Source organism: Bos indicus x Bos taurus, chromosome 11 (genome assembly GCF_003369695.1).
Source record: "Bos indicus x Bos taurus breed Angus x Brahman F1 hybrid chromosome 11, Bos_hybrid_MaternalHap_v2.0, whole genome shotgun sequence".
Lineage (NCBI taxonomy): Eukaryota > Metazoa > Chordata > Mammalia > Artiodactyla > Bovidae > Bos > Bos indicus x Bos taurus.
In genome coordinates, this window is record NC_040086.1 from 62388548 (window position 1) to 62407061 (window position 18514).

Genomic DNA, 18514 nt, shown 5'->3' on the forward strand with positions numbered 1-18514 from the left:
CCCGCCCAGATGAAAAGCTCCTCCAGCTGATAACACCCAGGAAAGTGAGCCCAGGTGATGCACTCTTCTGCCCCAGGCTCTGGTAAAGAAAATGAGTTTAGAGCCCCAATCCAAAGAATGTGTAATTGAATTTGCATGTAGGCACAGACAGACAGGTCATACCTGCCCTCACACAACTGAGAGTCCTCCAGGCACTCTGGAAGAAAGGCACAGGGAAAACACAAAGTAATATTATTATCACTTCGTTATAATTAGAACCTACAAGTCAAGTCTTGAAAGACATTTATAGCTCATCTTTACTTGTTTAGGTAAGCTTCCCAGAAAGAGCAGGGAAAATAGACTTGCACTTTTAAAATCTAGGCAAGAAACAGATAGATCTATGGGTCAGGGCCACTATCTAGAGCTCCTCTATGTTAAGCGTACCCTTTGGGGCTTAGGTATATTAACTGTTAGAACTTAAAAGTTCAACATGATTTAAAAAAAAAAAAAAAAAAGGCTTGTTTTTTAGCCTTGGAGGGCTCCAGGCCAACTGGAAGCTTCTATCTGCTGTGAAGTAATGTGACCAGTAAAATAGTTGGTGAATTATCCATGACTCAGCATCTGATGAGTGATGTGTCTGCAAAGCAGAGCATGAAGGGAGGATGCTCAACAAGTATCTAGGGGAACCCCAATGTTCCCTAGTTATTACAGGGGTTATTGTCTTGTTTGAGAATAATACAGACTCATTGGCCTTTTGCCTCTCACCTCCTGCCTCTATTAGAGGCCAGGAGGTGGCGGAGTGGGGCCAGTAGGGGAAATGCTCCCTGCTTATTGAGGTATGAAGGGCAACTCTGCTAGGAAAATCCACGCGAGCAGGTGAGGGCTGATGGTTGCAATGAGTCTCTGTCTCTGTGGGTTTCAGGCCCCTATTCTCAGAGCACTTTGGAAGAAAAAAATCCAGAAATGCCTGTGATTGGCAGAGACACTGAAACCAGAGATGTGTAGACATGACACAAAGAGTCACACCATGTGTGTTGCAGCAAGGTCTGAGGCTTTGTGACTGATGAAGACAAGTGTTGCACAACAGCCTATGAAAAACTGGTTTTAAAGGGCCTGTGTACCTGTGTCAGAGTCAATAAGGACTTAGTGGAGATGCAGTCAGGGATGATCTGCTTCTATTCTCCTCCTACTCCCAAAACATAGGCTCCTAGGCTTCCTGGGCTATCCAGGGCCCTGCTTCATGCCTGGCACTGCCTGTCTCATACTCTGAATCTATTTCTGAGTCCTGTTTCCCTTCTCCACTCAGTTGTTGTTGTTCAGTCGCTAAGTCGTGTCCAACTCTTTGCAACCCCATGGACTGCAGCGTGCCAGGTTTCCCTATCCTTCACTATCTCCCAGGGTTTGCTCACACTCATGTCCATTGAGTTGTGATGTCATCCAACTGTCTCATCCTCTGTCGCCCCCTTCTCCTCCTGCCTTCAGTCTTTCCCAGCATTAGAGTCTTTTCCAGTGAGTTGGCTCTTCTCATCACGTGGGTGAAGTACTGGAGCATAAGCTTCAACATCAGTCTTTCCAATGAATATTCAGGGTTGATTTCCTTTAATATTGACCACTCAGTCTTTATATTCCAAACTTACCAATCCTTAGTCTCTCCCTTAGGGACTCTGAGAGTTTGAAAATTAACAATGTTGAATTAACATATCCCTTCTTCTATATAGCATTTTCATTGTACTTGACTTTGTGGAGCTGTGCCTTCCAAAAGGAGACTGGTATGAGCCTCTGAGGCATCGTGTAGCACAACAAGGGGTGGGTAGCTGGGTGTAGAATATTCCAACAGCACCAGATACACGTCTGAAAAGGATCTTTTATTCAATGCTGTTCTGAGTTTCTTGGCTGCTATCTTCACTCAGATAAGTTTTCCTCTTCCTAAATTTCTAATCCCTCAGTTTGTCACAACTCACAATGAAAACAAACAAATTTTACTCCCCCACCCCCTGCCAACCACAAGTGTTGTAGCAATTTTTCTGTGGGTGGGAAGAAACTGAAGAGTCCACATCAGAAACCTGAGAAAAGGAAACTTCACTTCTTCAGTGATCAGCATGTATTTGTCACTGACAGGGGGTTTCCCTGAAGTAAGGAGTATTTTGTATGCCTTCTGGGTGATTTGGTGCAAAAATCCACAGTGTCGAGAGAACATGGTTATTAGCAGCAAACCGTACAACCCCTTATCTGTTTCTTCACAGGCTCTAACCATGGGGGTTAGAGCCAAGTGCCAGCTCTTCGTGCTAAAAATGTTCACAATTTGGTCTATGCCAGCAGTGAAGACTGCAGTGTGAATATGTGAATTCTTGCTCCAAACTGGCTAGACGCACACTCTGTAAATGTCATTTCTCGGGCGCCTGTTTTATCTGAGAAACCAGATTTCAACAGCGACACTGACACTAGCTGATGATGTCGTGCAAGTTCTGTATCTTGCAGCGAGAAGATCTTTTAAGGCCCCTTTCAATACAACTGGCATGCTTCTCACTTTCAAACCTTTTTAGGATGAGGTTAAATCCGCAAATCACTCTACAAATCTGACAAAGTGAAAATCAAACATATTACTTTTACAAACCGCTCAAGTCCACTTTCTCCTTTACAACATTTGATATAACTGCCAATATAATAGAAAATATTAAAACCTTCTCCTTGCTTTCTACCAATGGAGTAATATGGGTTCGATATACACCAAAATGGAGCTTCCCTGGTAACTCAGCTGGTAAAGAATAGGCCTGCAATACAGGAAACCCTGGTTCAATTCCTGGGTCAGGCAGATCCCCTGGAGAAGGGATAGGCTACCCACTCCAGTATTCTTGGGCTTCCCTGGCAGCTCAGATGGTAAAGAATCTGCCTACAATGTAGGAGACCTGGGTTTGATCCCTGGGTTGGGAAGATTCCCCTTGAGGGAGGGCATGGCAACCCATTCCAGTATTCTTGCCTGGAGAATCCCCATGGACAGTGGAATCTGGTGGGCTAAAATCCATGGGGTCACAAAGAGTCGGACACAACTGAGCAACAAAGCACAAGAACATACACCAAAATGAAGAACTGAAAATGCATTACAAATTTAAAATACAGATTTTTCTGTAACAAGATGACCATCCCGGATCTCCCTCTTTAAAAATTAATGTCATCATAGCCAAAGTATTTTTTGACCATGCAAAGTCAGTATCAGGTAAACCTCGAATTCTAATCCTGGGGTAAGAGATGCTGTCTCAAAATGGAACAAACTGTCTTCTTCCAGAATCATTAGATGCTTGTATAGATATGCAATAAAAGCATTAAACTGACAGATAAGCTGGTCTCTAGGTATGTATTAACCTGAGAAAGGACATAGAGAGATATACCATGTATACAATCCTCAATCAGATACTCTGCTTTGCTTCATTAAGGCTTGTACTCAATAGAACTACTGTCTATGTATATTTAAATGAAATATAATTTTCCCACTAAATGGAAAATTTAGTGAAAATGTGTGTCGTTATTTTGGCAGGCAATGAATAACATGATGAGGGAGCTACATGTTCAGTAAATTTAAAGTTGAAAATGAGCATTTGTTGTTCAAATTACAAAAAAATTCTTGTTTGCCCGGAATCCAAATTGCTTGAGATGTCCAAAAAAAAATGCTTTGGAAATAGTCTGCTTTTATGGTTTTTATGATGTGACTAGTAACTAAGCTTTTACCCCAGGATATCTGCCATCTGAGGTTCTAGTCCTCTGCTGTAGGTTCTGTGCCCATGGGAGGGCCCTGAATGGTTCTGAAGGGTTGTGTGTGCCCAAGGCCCAAGGACAACACCCAAGAGCAAAGAGGCAGGAAATTACCGTGACTGAGTGTGTGGATGGCAGCTGGCAGCTGGCCTGGGTTCAAAGCCCTGCCAGACCATTTAACTGCTGTGTGACTTTGTGCCAGTTATTATTCTGTTTTGTCTCAGTTCCCTTATCTGTTAATGTGCATCATAGACTTGTGAAGAATATATAGAATATAGAGTGTTCAGCATAATATTGGCACATAGAACAATAAACTTAGGCCATAAACGTCAGTGATTATTATTCCCAAATGTTTTTCTCCCAATGGATCCCAACCTTCCGTCTATGCTTTGACCTGACTAAATATAACGATAGGACCATATTTGGGAGGGTTACCATAGAAACGCCTATCACCTTTCTATCGCCCCAGGTACAGCTCCTAAAACTCTATCATTTGAGCAAGTGTCAACAGAGTATATTTGGATGTAGAACACAAGTGTTACTATTAGCAGTAACAACTGCAAACACTCTTCTGCAAGTGTTACATCCTCTGCCTTGGAAGTCAGTTAAGATACAGGGCTCTGCCCCAGCTCAAACCCAGAATCCTCAGGCTCCTGCTCCCTGTGTCTCCAAACACCAGGCTCACCATTCATCTTGGCCTTCTGACCAATTACAGATTTTCTCACTTCTCCCAATGATGGTATGCTCTAGATTTAAGAGGAGCAAATCTCCTTTCATCTAGGCCAGTGCAGAGCAAGCATGAAGGACATTTGTTTCTCTTCCTTGCTTGACTGTCAGGTCTTTGGGAGCTGGCCAAGGACAAAGGATAGCACCTTGGGGAACTGCGAAACCAGTGTCAGCTGCCTGGCTATCACAGGCTATACAGACTCCTGGGGTTTTCACTTCTCCCTGGCACTCAAGCAGCGTGACAAGGACCCCCACCCCATATGTGGAGAAAGACGGCGTGCCCCTCCCTACAGTGTCTCAGGGGACTCACAAGGAGCTTACTTGCCTCCCAGTCACCTCTTTTCCAGATTTCTTGCTTCCACTGCACTCTTGAGCTACTGCATGTCTTGCTTCCTAGAAGTCCTCCGCTCTCCCCACTGTTCAGTCCCATGCTGACCTTAATGCCTACATTTTCGCCAACGCACCACCAACAGGAGGCTGTGGTATGTAGCAGCATTCGGAGCAATGGAGAGGTGACAAGAACAACAGGAACAACAAACCTCAGGATGTGAGAGCCCATCAATTATTGTCACCTGGGGGAATTTCCTGCCGGCCTTAGACCCATCTTTTTTTTTTTTAGTTATTGGAGTATAGTTGCTTTACAGTATTGTGTTCATTTCTGCTGCCTAGCAAAGTGAATCAGCTGTATGTTTACATATATCCCCTCTTTTTAGACTTCCTTCCCATTTAAGTCACCACAGAGCACTGAGTAGAATTCCCTGTACTATCTATATCTAGGTGCCATTTACCAGGTCCTCCCTTCTCGCCTCTGCAGGCCTTTCCTCCCTTTGTAGGGGCCAGTCTTCTCCAGATTCAAATTTCTTTCTCATGCACAGCACATAGCTCTTCATCATTGCTTCCCACTAAACTCATATCTACCTTTGCATGTCTACCAGCTCCCCCAAGGTGCTTTGCTAAGCAGAGGCCTCTGCCTTTGGGGTTCTGCCCTTAAGCTGCATAATGATCTGAGAGAAGCTTTGCAAACACACGATCAAAGTTATAACTTGGACACCTGTTCCCCACAATCTCTGTAAGAGAGAGGACGACAGCATAGTGAATAGGATAGGGTACCAGTGTGGCTCAACGTCAACAATGGTAGCTGAAAGAAACAGAATTTAGCTTCTCCACACAGAGATGTCTGATCTGGACCTGGGGCACTGCAGAGTCCTTGCATCTGATTGCTCTTCTATCCCTAAGGTGTTGTCTTCATTGCCCAGTTCCAGATGGCGCACGGCTACGTTCCAGTCAACTTAGCAAAAAGGAGCCGAGAGCCAGGGGAAGGGCTGCTTCCCTCAGGCATAACCTGAAAGTCGCCTGTATTGTGTTCCTTCGTATCTATTGGCCAAACTGTAATCCCATGCCTGCAAGAGAGGCTATGAAGCAAAGCCTTTATTTTAGGTGACCATGTGCCCAGCTAAAAATCGGGGCTACTCCAGAACTTTGCCCTTCAGTACTGGTAGCCACTGATTCTGAGTGGCTACGGAAACAACCTAAGTGTCTGACACCAGGGGAATGGATAAAGATGTGCTGCATATACACAATGGAATATTACTCAGCCATCAAAAAAGGAATGAAACTGGGTCATTTGTAGAGACATGGATGGACCTAGAGAATGTCATAGAGAATGAAGTAAGTCAGAAAGAAAAAAAATTCTGTATGCTAATACATACATGTGGAACCTGAAAAAATTGGTAGAGATAATCTTATTTACAAAACAGAAATAGAGACAGACATAGAGAGCAAATATAGGGATACCAAAGGGATAATGGGGGGGGGGTCAGATGAGTTGGGAGATTGGGGTTGACATATACACGCTATTGACACTGTGTATAAAATAGATAACTAGTGAGAACCTACTGTATAGCACAGGGAACTGTACTCAGTGCTCTGTGGTGACCTAAATGGGAAGGAAATCCAAAAAAGAGGGGATATATGTATACGTATAGCTGGTTCACTTTGTGGTATAATACAAGCACAACATTGTAAAGCAACTATACTCCAATAAATGTTTTTAAGAAAATTAATGAAAATAAATCTAAATTAGTTAAAAATTCAAATTCAGTTCTTCAGTCAGTCTAGCCACATTTCAAGTGCCCCACAACCATGAGTCAAGTGCCGTGGCTCATGGCAACAGCATTGCACGGTGTGGATACAGAACATTTTCATCATCACAGGAGGTTCTACTGGACAGTGCTGCTAGAGCAGAAAGAGTGGGACACGGGGCAGGACTCGTAGTCACTGTCACCAGCAATATAAAGATTTACTTTGCCCCTCTCACGAGGAGGTGCCTTCGGGCTGAGGGCTTTGTCCAGTGCCGCTCTGTGCTCTGGGTGCTCACTCGTTTGAGCGTGCCCTACAGCTGTTCACCAGACAATATCATGGGTCGAGGATCTAACACAGGCCTGGCACATAGTAGGCAGTCACTAGATGTCAGTTCCCTGTGTCCCCCACCCACCAAGCCCTCATCCATACTCATGGTGCCCCTTCCCTGTACAGAACTTATTTCCAGAGTCCTACAATGCCTCCCTGAGGGACAGGCATCATTAATCACTCCCCCATCACAGAACCCCATCCCTATCACACAAGGTGATTTTTTCTTGGGCTCCAAAATCACTGCAGATGGTGACTGCAGTCATGAAATTAAAAGATGTTTGCACCTTGGAAGAAAAGCTATGACAAGCCTAGACAGTGTATTAAAAAGCAGAGATATCACTTTGCTGACAAAGGTCCATATAGTTAAAGCTATGGTTTTTCCATCAGCCATGTACGGATGTGAGAGTTGGACCATAAAGAAGAGTGAGTACTGAAGAACTGATGCTTTAAAATTGTAGTGCTGGAAAAGACTGTTGAGAGTCCCTTAGACAGTAAGAAGATTAAACTAGTCAATCACAAAAGAAATTAGTCCTAAATATTCATTAGAAGAACTGACACTGAAGTGCCAACACTTTGGCCACCTGATGCGAAGAGCTGACTCTTTGGAAAAGACCCTGATGCTGGCAAAGATTGAGGGCAGGAGGAGAAGTGGGCAACAGAGGATGAGATGGCATCATCGACTCAATGGACATGAGTTTGAGCAAACTCCAGGAATGGTGAAGGACAAGGAAGCCTGGCATGCTGCAGTCCATGGGGTGGCAAAGAGTTGGACAAGACTTAGCGACTGAACAATATCACAAAAGAGGATTTGAGACTTGGCCAAGGTGAGGGAGCAAAGTGTCTACCAGGGTAGGGGCTCCAGCTCTCTCTTGCTCTGCTCTTTAATGTCCCCTTCGATGCAGGGAAAGCCTGACAGTGACAGATGACCACATTCTCAAGCTTTTTTAAGAATTCATGGGAAAAAATAATCACATATACTTGCAGAAGAGAGGGAGGTTATTCTCTCTAACTAACCCAGGCCTCAGCAGGCACATCTGTCTCAGACAATACTTGCTGGGAACATTCTGGGCTGGGTCTGGAACCTTAGAGCTGGCTGACTTTGTCCCCTTGACCTCTTGCTTCTGGGAGGTCTGCGACCTTAGATTTCCTTTCTTTAGATCAGGAATTCACATGCTGAGACATACCGTCAGAGCTGCTGGAGGCTAAAGGAGTGAGGGAGGAAGCCAAGGGTGTGGAAAAGTTTCAACACTGGTCCCTCAAGTGAACATCTGCGTTTGGGTTCTTTGGAAAGAAGGAGGAATCATGAAATTACTAATCCTTAAATTTCGTGGGGTCACTTCCCTGTTTGAGAGTTTGAGACTGTCTCCTCAGAAAAATGCATGTACACACCAAAATCTACAAACATCTTAGAAAGTTCATGCACCCACTTAATTAAATTGTGTTACCATTTGACTTGGAGTCCCCAGTGATCGCCATGGCTTCGAAAAGTTTTATGAGAGAGCGTTATCAGGCTTGAAGAAGTCCTCCGGGATTCCAAGGTTATTAAGGGCCAGGCTTCATAGAGGCCAGTTGTAGACTGATGTCACAGCTTGTAGGCTCCATTTTCCCTCTTTTTTTTTTTTTCCTTTTTTGGATTTCTTTGTTTCTGGGAATATGAGGAACTCCTTCTCTAGAACGACACCCCAGGGATAAAGTCAGCCACATCCACCAGGCTGAGAAAATACCCGAAGGTTCAGCCAGGAGCACAAATTACCCAGATTGGAAGATAGGGAAATGAAAATGCATGAGAAATGAAAATGCATGAGGCTCAACTGCACAACTTTCAAATGAGAAAATAAAATTCCTGATTTGAAGTCTCCTTGGGGAGGTTCTTCTTTGCTCTGTGATGGGAACAAAAGGTTATTGCCTTGGTGGATGGCGGATGTTTTCTCATTAGTGTGTGGGCAGCTTGATGAGAGGCTTCCTGAGGCCTCTTGGCTCAAGTGCAGGGATTGAAGTGTGAGTGGAGGGTGGAGTGAAGCGAGGAGGGGCCACACAGGCAGAGACTGGATCATTACAACCTGTGCTGTCCGCTGGGGCTGCCATCTACGACACTTTGAGCTCTTCCTGCTTTGCCCAGGGCTGCATTTCTTGGGGCAGCTGGTGTTCATAGCTTTGGAAGCTCTGCCCATTCAGTCAGTGGTTCTCAGCCCTGGCTGTACATTAGGCCCCCCTGGAGAACATTAAAATCACCGCTGCCCAGACACCGCTCTTTGACTAGTCTGGAGTGGATTCCAAGATTCCTGGAAATAAACACTCCCTGGGTGATTCCAGTGTCCACCTAGGGTAGAGAATCATCACTCTCAGTGTTGTTGAAACTATCGTAGGTTTTCTGAGGAGCTGTAGAGAACTTAGAAACTTAATAATCAGAGAAAAGCTAAAAGGACTGTTCCTTTAACAAACATGACTGCCTTAGAGAGAGAAAAATCGTGTTGCCCAAGAAGGTTGACCAGGAAAATGGGCTGTGGGTACATTTGTCCTCCTTTCAGTCCTTAAATAACAGATTCTGATCAGCTTTGGTAACAAAACTGAAGTTCTGTTAAATACTTAATGAGAGTTTCCAGAGAGAATTAGTCAAGAATGAGTTTAATACTATTCCAATTAGGTGTGGGTTAAATAATGCACAGCATAAAAATTCAAACCAAACAGAGATCAAGTAGGCTGTGGGAGTCCCACTGGTCAGGGAGGGAGTGGCTGTGCTCGAAGGTGGGGAAGGTTGGCTGTGTACGTCACTTGGCAATAAAATCTGGTGAGTTTGCACTTCCTTACAGTTTAATATTATTTCAATGAGGTTAAATGTCACTTTTCTTCCAACAAGATTATTTTTGTTTTTAGGAAGCAGACAGAAGGTTAAGGGTGACCCCTGGAGACTGGTCAGTCATATATCAGAGCAATCAGTAAGTTGAAGGTTTTAATTCTGGTTCCCACAGAAGCATGCTCTAAAACAAGGATTATATTAATAGGGCAAGTAGTTCATTTGGAAGGTGATGCTAGGAACCATTGGAAAGACAATGGAGAAGGGAGAAGGGAAGAAAGGAAAGGGTATAGAGGATCTGTTATCAAGCAGTTACCACTGAGGGCAACTGGGTTGCCATGCAACCATGCAGACATGCCTCGGTCACCCTGACTGAGATGCAAGGAAGCTGGGCTGGTTATCCACCAAGTACCCATCCACCATAGACTGAGGGCTACTTCTAGGATATTAACTCTCCTCTTCTGGCTACCAGGCCTAATATGCTCCCCTGGCCAGATAAAAGCTCTCAAAGACAGAGAGGCAGGTATGGGAAACAAGCAGCCTTTGGCGTACAGAGTTCATATGCGCAAGGCACCAACAGTGTCTGCTGCAGTGGATGAATACTGAGAGTAAAGTAGTCATCCAGCCAGCCAGCCAGCCAGCCATCCAATAGAATCATGAGCAAGTGATGTGTGTGCTCAGTCGCTAAGTCCTATCTGACTCTTTGCGACCACATGGACTATAGTCCTCCAGACTGCTCTGTCCATGGGATTTTCCAGGCAAGAATATTACAATACAAGAGTGGGGTGCCACTTCCTCCTCCAAGGGATCTTCCCCACTCAGTGATCAAACCCACGTCTCCTTCATCTCCTGCATTGGCAGGTGGATTCTTTACCACTGAGCCACCTGGGAAGCCTTCAATCAAGTGGCAGACATATACAATTCAGATTAAGGGCTGGTTACATAAATGTTTACAGATTTCTGTACAGTGGCTTTGCAGAGAAGAACCAGGACGGTACATCTGTCCACCATATTTCTCTTTATCTGCCGGCTAGTCTCCTAGCCCACTTGATCACTAAATCTAGAAAGTATTGTTCACTCTGATTCTTAAAACTTCCTTCCATCCCCCATTCCCACTCCAATGCTCAAAACTCAATGACAGATTGGCAGGTGGAGTCCCCGTGGATCTGGCCTATAAGAGATAAAGGGAGAAAAGTCACTTGGTAAGAGTCATTGACACTAAAAGAGATGAAAATGACCTACCCAGGCTGGGCTGGATCTCCTGACCATTTTGCCATTGTTAACTGCTCTGCTATCAAAGGAGCCTTTGCCGTGACCTCTAGACCCAACCCAAAGCATGGATTCTTTAACAGTTTTCTGATATTTCTTTATACTAATCGAGTAATCACAGAAATTCTTACCAGTAAGAAGCCAGGAGTGAGCCAGAACGCAGGGTCACTGCAGGGAGAGAGGGGGAATCATTTCCGGTGAGTGAAATTCAAATGCAGTCATTTCATCCTTTAACAGAGCCAAACAGAAACATCTACTAAATCTTCAGGCTTCAAAAAGAAACTAGGGATTTGCAGAATCAAATAATCTCACTCAATCCCTGGCCTCCCTTTTGGTGGAGCAGGGTTTGAGGTAAGGCAAAGGCCAGGGAAGGATGAAGTGGAGGGGTCCCTGGAAGGAGGGGCTTGTGGGTCGAAGGGCTGGTACCACCTGGCACAGAGATCCAGGTTCCTGTTTTTGCTCCATGTGCTCATCTCAAGAGGTGCCATCAGTCAGACAGACAGCAACTGCCCTTCTCTGAGAGTTTGCTCATAATTTACTAGTCCACCTCTCACATTCTCTGCTCCATCCCTTAAAATTAACAAGTTGTTGTGTGGGGTTCACTGAGGACATTTGAACCAAAAACATAATCTCTTTTTCTTACTTCAGCATGCCCAGAAAAACCATCAATTAAATTTCTAGGGCTTCTCTAAATACTTTCGATTAAAGACATACATTAAATGCATCACGGTGCCTCCCAAATTATGAATTTTTTAGAGACAAAACTAATGTAGCCCTAGAGTCTTCTCCTGTTCTGGCAGACTTAAAAATTCTCTTTATGGCCTTTTATGATTATAAAAATAATTCACCTCATAAAAATTCAAACCAAACAGAGATGAAGTAGACTGCAGGAGTCCCTCAGGGTCAGGGTCAGGGTTAGGAGCAACACAAAGCCAGGAGTGTCTGCTATGCATGTTACTTGGCAATAAAACCTCATGACCTTGCACTTGGACAGGGCACTAACGACAAGACGGCTCCATCGTCACAGTCACATGGGCCTCTTTCAGATGTCCCGCCTCCTGGGGATGGAGAGGTGGAGGCATCAGGCTCCTGGCCTGTTCTGTTCTGTGTATCATGCAACACAATTCCACAATTCCATACATGCTCACTGAGTGCCAAGCTCTAAGACGTTGATGAGCAGGGCAGACAAAAGAGACAGATCGCCTTTCTCCATGGCTGGTCTGAAGGGAGATAGACCTAAAGAAAACTGGCCACCCTCCTCATGCACAATTATAATCAGTGATGAGAACTCCTGAGGAAAGGAAACTGGTCCTAAGAAAACAGGTAACAGAGGACTCTGCCCTAGATGGGATTGAGGACAACTTCCCTGATGAGATGATGCTGAGATCAGAAGGGATGGGGCAGTGAGGTGGGAGCCCTGGGAGTTGCAGATGGCAGGGACAGCATGTGCAAAAGCCCTGTGGTAGGAGGGGATCTCTGCAGTTCTAGGAAGGTTTGCAGGGAACACAGAAAGGTGCGTAATGCAGTGGAATCAGGCAATGTTTGTCAGTCAGTCTAGGGTTTAAGCAGTCAGGAGGGTTTAAGCTGGATTTGAGCATGTGGATCAGTGGGGTGCCTGGTGGGCGGGTGGGGAGGCATGCTGATGCTGGTCACAGCTGGAGGGTGGATAGGGCAGGGCAAGAGTAGTGGCTGCATTATTGATGGGTATAACCCCAGCTTGTGGTCTACTGTGATTGTCCTGGCCAAAGCAGCTGAACATACCTGGGGCTGGCATGTGCCTCCAAAGCCTCTTACGGCCACAAACACAGCATTACTGCTTCTGTGACTGGCTTCCAGACCCTAGACCACCCTGCCAGCCCAACTGCATCAGTTTCCCTGAGGAAGCTTCCTTGAAAGTGTTAGTTGCTCAATCGTGTCTGACTCTTTGTGACTCCATGGACTCTAGCCTGCCAGGTTCCCCTGTCCATGGCGTTCTCTAGGCAAGGATACTGGTGTGGGTAGCCACTTCCATTCTCCAGGGGATCTTCCCAACACAGGAACTGAACCTGGGTCTCCTGCCTTGCAGGCAGTCTCTTTACCAACTGAGCCACCAGGGAAGTGTACTCCTATACATATCGATTCTTATTCAGACGGTCTCAGGAGGGCCCAGGAACCCAGTTTTAAAGCTTCTACAGGAAACTCAGATGTGTGTCCATATTTTTTTCCATTTTCTCCACAAAGATTTGCTTGGGAAGATGGTGTTGAACCTTGGACTGAGCCCTGGGTGTTAGTTCAGTTCTACTACTCCTAACAGTGTGGCCTCAAACAAATGGCTGCACGTCATGAACCTCGACTTCACCATCTGTAAATTGGGCATCATAATTATTTTCTTCCTGTGTGCCTGGGCGGGGGGGCATGGAGGGTGTTTTGAGGATCTAATGAGATGCTGAATTTGAAAGTTTAACACAAATACCTGATATTCTTTACCTGCAAACAAACTATAGTTTTAAGTGTGGATAATGCATTCAGATTTTATTGCTTGGTGCTTTGGCCCTTTTTCCTCTGGTTACCTTTTGTAAGTGAAAGCTGTCAAAGGCATTGTTGCTTGGTTCCAAAGGCACCCTCTCTATTCTCTGAGGAAGGGGTGGTCTCCCCCCCTTTCCTAAGGGTCTGTCCTCCCTCTAGGCAATGGCCACAGTGTCCCCTTTCACGTGCTCATACACTCGTCCCCACTGCGGCCAGCATTGCTGTTCCCGCTGCCTGTTTGCTACGTGCCAGGCATTGAACTTAACTCTTTACACTTACTATTAAAAGTTACCCCCCATCACCCTCATTAAAGATAAGGAAACTGAGCTGTAAAGAGGTCAGGTAATTTACTGAGGGCCATGTGGCCAGGAAAGCAAGGAGCTATTTAACCACTCTCTTATACCATTATTTGTAGGAGGTGTCTGACCATTAGTCTTAAATTTTACCTTTGCCTTTCTTCCAGAAGAACAGGGGTATCATAAGGCAATGGTGACTCTTCAAGTGAGTATAGATACAACCTGGAGTCTCATTAAGCAGTGGAAATACTCGTAAGATTGTGAGCCTCCTGAGGGCAAGGACATACTCATTCATCATTGGGTGAATGGCATAGATCAGGTGTTTGGTAAAGTTTGTTGATGAATGAAGCACTGACACAGTTTACACAATGGCACAACATAATATTTATCCCATGAGATAATTTTTATACCTATTAGAAGGAAGACAAAGGTGAGGCATGAGAACAAAGAGAATACCAGCATGGAAGTCAGATGGATGGATCACAGCTTTGTTCACAATAGTTATCATGTGACTATGTGGCACTGAACTAGGTACTCATCCCCTGGAATCTCCACATTGTGTGTTTGTGTGTAGTCACTCAGCTGTGTCCAACTCTTTGCAACCTTATGGTTGCGACCTTATAGCCCGTCAGGCTCCTCTGTCCATGGGTTTTCAATCCTCACATTCAGTTCAGTTCAGTTCAGTTGTGTCCGACTCTTTGCAACCCCATGAATTGCAGCACGCCAGGCCTCCCTGTCCAACACCAACTCCTGGAGTTCACTCAAACTCACATCCATCAAGTCGGTGATGCCATCCAGCCACATCCTCTGTCGTCCCCTTCTCCTCCTGCCCCCAATCCCTCCCAGCATCAGAGTCTTTTCCAATGAGTCAACTCTTCACATGAGGTGGCCAAAGTACTGGAGTTTCAGCTTTAGCATCATTCCTTCCAAAGAAATCCCAGGGCTGATCTCCTTCAGAAGGGACTGGTTGGATCTCCTTGCAGTCCAAGGGACTCTCAAGAGTCTTCTCCAACACCCCAGTTCAAAAGCATCAATTCTTTGGCGCTCAGCTTTCTTCACAGTCCAACTCTCACATCCATACATGACCACAGGAAAAACCATAGCCTTGATCCTCACATTACTCATAGGCAAAATGGAGGTGTTTATAGCACCATTTACATAGTATCTTCTTGAAGTTAAATGAGATGATGCATAAAAGCATCAGGCACATAGTATGTGCTCAGTAAATATTGGCTCTTGCCAGTGGAAATAGAACTGATGAATTCTGGGCATTTGGCTTCAGTTGAATGTTCTTTGCCCTAGATTTGAAGTATGTGAACAGTATGTTTATACTAAACAAATACATAGCAGAATATTAGAGAATTTATGAAAATACTTACCCAAAGAGTTGGCATTTGCATTAATGGAAACCAAAGTAGTAGGACCCTCGGGACTGAACATGGGTGTGTGCCTTTGACAAACTTGGGTCCTTGAAACTAAGAAAGATGGTCCCCTCTGCTTATAACTACAGTGGCCAGCACACTGACCCTGGCTTATTGTCACCAACTAATTTCAGTCGTTACCCGAGGCATCACTTGAGAATGGAATTCATCTAGTCAACAATCATTTATTGGGCACCTATTGTACCAGCCTATTGTAGGGATCACTATAGTGGCTCAGATGGTAAAGTGTCTGTCTGCAATGCAGAAGACCCAGGTTCGATCCCTGGGTTGGGAAGATCCCCTGGAAAAGGAAATGGCAGCCCACTCCAGTATTCTTGCCTGGAAAATCCCATGGACGGAGGAGCCTGGTAGGCTACCATCCATGGGATGGCAAAGAGTCAGACACGACTGAGCAACTTCACTTTCACCTCCCTCTTGAGCCTCCTCCCATCCCATCCCTCTAGGTCATCACACAGTGCCAAGTTGTTATATAGCAACTTCTCACCAGCAGTCTATTCTACACATGGTACTGTACATAGGTCAGTGCTACTTGGGTCTGTTATAGTCCATTTCTTCTTAGTGGTAAAGTTGTGAACAAGTCTCAAAGCCCATTTCTGCTTGGAGGAAATACAGGTAAGAAATGGTCATGGATACAAAACAGAGAGGAGTAGAGTCCAAGGATCCATGAAAACTTCTCCTGATGGCAGATACCCTCTGCCTGCAGAGAGAACCCCATGCCTCATCCTGATGTAATCTGACCATCCTTTACAATGCTGTCCCCAGGGATGTGCATTCTTGCCTGGATGGAACAATGAAGGGAGTCCCTTTGACTTCCATGATGAGACTTAACCTCCCTTCAGTGTAGATTCACAGAGATGGTAGTTTAATAGAGAGATTTAAATTATCCAAAATTAACTACTGAAAACATAAAACAACATTTACAAGAGACTAAACAATATTTATGGTCTTGGCCTCTTAGCTACTGATACAGAGATAACTAGAGTTAAAAACATTGGTTTACATGTCCTCTTACTAGGGAAGTGTTTACTTCCAAAGAAACTGTGTTCTCATTTCCAGATCATATTTTTTGAGTGTCCCAAACCCAGCACTGGAGCTGGCAGAAAGGACATAGCTACAATTTGTGTTGTGCCTTTTCATTTATATGAAAGGCAAATGCTTTACATAGGACCTGCCTTGTAGAATTAGCTTAGTAATCAAATGAGATCATGTATGTAAAACAGCACAGTGCCTGGCATGTTATAAGCTATAACTATTTGTAGTGGATTTCTGGTGTTAGTCTGCCTAGCACCCATCTCTGCCTTGGGGAACAGTCCTCCCGTTTCACATGGCCTTGGTAGGTATGCAACCCAGACTGGGCTGATCATGGTACCCTGTCCCTTATTTACGGCAGACAAGAGTTAGGTCAACATGCAAAAATGTGCAGAAATGAAAACCGGGTGGACAGAGAGACAGTCCTGACATACTTGTGGCCAACTTTGGTCCGTAAACCCAGATTCCTATTTAATAGCTCCTCATGCAGTTCTGTCAGCTGCTCTGAGCTGAGTCACAAAGGTGAGCCAAAAGTTCCTCTTTTGCTTAAGTGACTTGAATTGGGTTTCTGTAACGTACTGTTGGGATCATGAGGGCGTGAGAACGTGAAGCTGGAAGCCCGTACGACAGGAGGATGGGATGAGGCCGTGCCCTGTCAGGAGCCCACAGCTGAGAGGTGAGAATGTTCTTGGTCCATTCCCCAGGTCTTAGTCACTGATGCTTCAACCGGCTGCAGAACATCTCCTTTCATCTTCCTCTCACCTGTCCTGAATGAGTTACATCACGTGGCTCATCCCCAAATGTCCCCTTCCCTTCCGAGTCTCAGAGACAAAAAGTAGGCTGAGAAAGGGAACCGGGTCTTAGTGACGGGGACCCCTCACTTGTTTAGACAAGGAAGGACACCCAGTGGTCAGTCCAGGGGCTGGAAGGAAAGCAAGGTGGGCGTAACGAGCAGTGAAATTTAAACTGGAAAACAGGCACTAATCCCAGGGCACTTCCTGTGTTTCACTCACCTTTGGAGTCCCCGGGATGAGTGCGGTATCAGGTGCTTCACTGAGTCCTCTGGAAGGTCTCAGTGAGTGGAAGGAATCTGAGTAGGCAAGTTCACTCGGGTTATAAGGCCATAAGGGACGAGGCCCTTAGGGGGAGTTGACAAGGCTTGAGACCTGCCTCCTGCCTTCAAGGAGCTCCACCAGAGAGAGGGAGGCGAGGAAATCGCTGTACTGGGGGAATTCAGTATATCATGGAGATATGATTCCACATCCACGGGGTGGAGCTCTCTCTTGAGAGGTTGGAAAGGCCGGGGAGTGGTGTGTCTGCTGGCCTCTGGTGGGGAGGGAGGGGGAATGGTGACTAGGATTCTGAATGTGAAGAGTGAAGCCGAAGATCAGGCAGCTGTGGGTTAAGGGAAGCAGGAGCTTTAGACCTGCAAGGGGTCAGGAAGATATAGCTGAACAGATAAAATGAGAACTGTCCTGGTGGGCATGGGGGTTTGTAGTAGTTAGGACATGTAGGAGGGTGGTGGAGAGATTTCTGCTCACACATTCAAATCTGTTGATCAGGTAGCATTTGACCTTGAGTGACTGGTGGGACAGCTGCCTTTGGTGGCAATGCAGAGGTGTGGACAGAGTGTTGTTCTTGACAGCAGCATCCAGGAGCTTGTGAGTAAAGGCAAATCCTCCACCCTACCTTAGACCTGCTAATTCAGAAACTTTAGGGGTGCAACCCTGCTGCTTGTGTTTAACAGGCCTTCCAGACGGTTCTGATGTCTGGCCTCATGCAGTCCACGTTCAGAGAATGTCTAGGGGGGCCAGGCAGGCAAAGTGGGCTGGCATCTGATTGCAGGATCCTGAAGGCCAGATTCGACACTTAGGGTTTCCCTGGTAGTTTAGCTGATAAAGAATCTGCCTGCAATGTGGGAGACCCTGGTCCAATTCCTAAGTTGGGAGGATCCCCTGGAGGAGGGCATGGCAACCCACTCTAACATTCTTGCCTGGAGAATCCCTATGGACAGAGGAGCCTGGTGGGCTACAGTCCATGGGGTCACAAAGATTCAGACATGTACATAGCACAGACATAGGGCATTTTCCCTGTACCACTGAGAATCTACGAAAAGTTTCTGAACATGAGTCATGTTTTCTCTCGTTCACTCAGCTCATGTATATTGTATACCTGCCATGTGCCAGGCCCCACACTGGACATGGGAGAAAATACACCAATGTGAGTTCAGGCCAGCGTTTTAAGTACAAACTTATCTGGAAACAAGATTGCCATTGTCTGTCTTTTAAAAAAAAAAAAATCTGATTTACAAATGG

The 18514-nt window shown here is 45.4% G+C and overlaps 1 long non-coding RNA gene across 3 annotated transcripts in view; it reads right to left on the reverse strand.

The window, feature by feature from the left end:
* Positions 1 to 18514, reverse strand: part of LOC113901365 — a 147270-nt gene that overhangs the window by 17932 nt on the left and 110824 nt on the right. The window contains exons 3-4 of one of the 3 annotated variants that reach the window (XR_003513393.1): positions 11059 to 11155; positions 8310 to 8533 (exon numbers count right to left, since the gene is read on the reverse strand). This is a non-coding gene — a long non-coding RNA (uncharacterized LOC113901365). Of the gene's footprint in view, positions 1 to 8309; positions 8534 to 10496; positions 10830 to 11058; positions 11156 to 18514 lie in introns of those variants that run through there. The other 2 variants (XR_003513395.1, XR_003513394.1) reach the window with 2 other exon arrangements.